Source organism: Ursus maritimus, unplaced genomic scaffold (genome assembly GCF_017311325.1).
Source record: "Ursus maritimus isolate PB19 unplaced genomic scaffold, ASM1731132v1 scaffold_2, whole genome shotgun sequence".
Lineage (NCBI taxonomy): Eukaryota > Metazoa > Chordata > Mammalia > Carnivora > Ursidae > Ursus > Ursus maritimus.
Genome location: NW_024424452.1, coordinates 41,154,195 through 41,157,078, shown reverse-complemented (window position 1 = coordinate 41,157,078; position 2,884 = coordinate 41,154,195). Strand labels below are relative to the sequence as shown.

General features: G+C 54.5%; 1 protein-coding gene across 4 annotated transcripts in view; it reads right to left on the bottom strand.

Annotated features, from left to right (window-relative positions):
• The window catches only part of SLC25A44 (solute carrier family 25 member 44), a 13,517-nt gene extending 11,717 nt beyond the window's left edge, over nucleotides 1-1,800 (bottom strand). For all 4 annotated transcript variants that reach the window (XM_008696557.2, XM_040635801.1, XM_008696559.2 and 1 more), the window contains exon 1: nucleotides 1,641-1,800. The gene's annotated coding sequence lies outside the window, so the exon portion shown is untranslated. The remainder of the gene's footprint in view (nucleotides 1-1,640) is intronic.
• Between the last annotated feature and the right edge of the window lie 1,084 nt (nucleotides 1,801-2,884).

Here is a 2,884-nt window from a genome sequence, read left to right as displayed (position 1 = left end):
CTTCCTGCTGAAATATCAAAACTAGTTCCTCTTGTTTTACCCGCTGGAAAATCCTCTTGGCAGACACCTATACGCACACTTCCCCCAGCCTTCCCTTCTCCCAACTCAATCAGCCCCCGTTCTTCGTGGCTCTTTCCCAGACCCTTATTTGTGGCACAGCTCCGATTCTGAATTTCCTCCCATCTTTTAACAACTGCTCGGGCACAAAGGTTGAAGTGCTTCCTCTGGGGACCCAACAGATGACCCAGGATGCCCTGAAGTCATCAAACAAGATGTCAGAGGCAGAGCCTCCACTACCAGCCCCTCAGGGGAAAGAGACAGATTGGTGGTCCCTTCCACTTGCACTCTTCCTGAACCAGAAACATCACACCAGACTATTAACTAGGTTCTGAGATAGGATTCTGGTTCAGGACAAGGCAGGGCCACTCGGAAGGCCAGGTCATGCCGTGGAAAGAACACCCATAACCCAGGAGATCCAAGTTTGAGTTCCACTTCCATTACTTACTGGTACGATTGGAACCATGTCACTTCATTGAAACTCAGTTTCCTCAACTGGGAAGCGGGGCAGTCAGCCCTGCCACAGCTAAATAATAGTGTGGAGCAGCTCATGGGAGGCAATACGTGTGAAAGCGTTTTGTAACAGCAAAGCATCTCTAAGATTGTAGAAAGTTCTGCTAGACCACGTTGCTCTAAATCTTGGCTGCTCAGAGTGGCGCACACACCGGCAGCACGGGCATCAGCTGGACGCTTGTCAGAGATATAGAATTTCAGGTTGCAGGCTAGCCCTGTCGAATAAGTGCCAACATGTTAACAAGCCCTCTGGGTGATTCACCTGTGTCAGGGTTTGGAAAACAGCATTCGGGGCTACTAGAAATCTTAACTTCAAATCTAATACTTTAAATATGAAGGACTGTCAGCATTATCGTAACAATGATACAGCTACTCTAAGAGTCCAGGACCATATTATGACTCCATCCTGACCTGTCACCAGAACTGGGCCCAGTGATGGTTACCAGACGCAGGCAGAGCTTTTCCGGCCAGCGATCCCCACCAAAGCAAATCCCCTTCTACAGCTCCGGACCCACACCCATGGGCTGGGGTCCCCCATTCTCAGCTGGAAACAAGATCTTTGCTTCCCCCTCTGTCCCTCCGTTCTCCCACTGTATCTCATCGATTACTCTGCATCCTGGGAGCTACCTCCTCCCGCACGAGCGGATACATTTACAGGCTTGCCCACCGCTCCGCAGGAGAGGTCCCCGCGATGCCTCCGACCCCTCCTTCGAGGCCATCTCCTCCCTCCGTCACGGTGAGGTCCCACCCAGCTGTCCCGTGGTCGTCTACAGACACCCACGTGATCCCTCATCACAGCCACCACATGACACCCGTCCATGCAGCGCCTGCCCTGGCCCCCAGCACAGCCGCCCTCGGCCGGGGCTCGGACCTGACCGTGCCACGCCTCTCGCCCCGCTCCCTCCGCTGTGCGCTCCTCGGACAGGAACAGACGCCTGGCTGCAGTCGCTCCCCAGCCCCGGAGCTGCGAGGCCGGCTGCCGCGGAGCCGCAGGCACCCCCTGCCACCGTGACAGGTCCAGGTCCTCGGAGACCTCAGCCGTCAGGCACCCCGCGCCGGCGGTTTCTTACCTCCTCCGATCAGGGCGGTTCCGCCGCGAGTGAGGCGAACTCCGAGCCCGGACCCCTAGGCCACAGCTCCCACTCTAGCCTCCATGCCCGACGACCGCCGGCCCCCACTCGCATCTTCCTCCATCTCGACCCGGCTCCCGATACTGCCGGAACCGGAAATTGAGGCACTGTCACTCCCGCCCCCTGCGGGGAGCGGGGTTGCGCCGCTGGAAACTCCACCAATGGCGTGCTGAGCCTTGAGCCTCTCCCTCCCCCAACCCCGAGGAGGGGATGGGCGGGGCCCGTAGCCATCTTGAATCCGGGCAGAAGCCACGCCTCTGTTGGCCTCGTCATGCCCTCAGTTCTACGGCGCGTGCGTGTCCTTTCTCGTTCGCAAAAGCCAAGTCACCTGGCCCTTCTTGAGGATCCCGCTGTAAATGGGTCACCTTGTGTTTCGGGTCTATTGGGAATCTTAACTTCAAATCTAATCTGTAATTTTTGCGTAATTTTTCTCATCTGTGGAGCCAACAGAGTAGAGGCCAATGTGCAGCAGGAAGGACTGAGGTTAGACAACTCAAAAAATTCCAGGAATAGGGGCCATCCTGGAGGTGGAGTAAATGTCATTAAGGTCTCTTCCGGCTCTGAAACTGTTTACCTATATTTGGATTTAAAAGGATTTAAATGAGGGACTGGAAGGCCTGGGATGGAGAGTCAGTTCATTTCAAAATAGATATTTCTACAAGTCAACAACAAAAGACAAACAACCCCATTTAAAAACAGACAAAGGACTTGAATAGACATTCTTTCCCTTCGTCGGTTCATCAGTAAGTCCACTCTGCCATTTGCACACACCAAGTATCTGGAGGCGTCCTTGCATGCTCTCCTTCTCTCCCCCGTCACATGCAGCCCGTCATCAGACACCGTGGGCTTCGTCTCAAAACTGTGTCCGGAGCGTGGCCACTCTTCACCACCTCCACACTGCCCGCCTGGCCCCAGCCACCACTATCACCTGGACGACTCCAGTAGCTACCTCACCGGTTTCTCTCTTCCACCCCAGCTCCTGCTATGCTCTAATCAGAAGAAAGCAGCCAGGGTGATGCTTTTAAATTCTAGGTCAGATCATGTCCCCTCATTTGTTAGAAATGCTCCAATGGTTCCCCATGTATTCACAGTAAGAGCCAATATCTACAATGGCAAAGGCCTACAGGGTCCTACAATCTCCCGGCCACCCTGCACACCCAGTATCTTTCTCCCTTCATCTACTA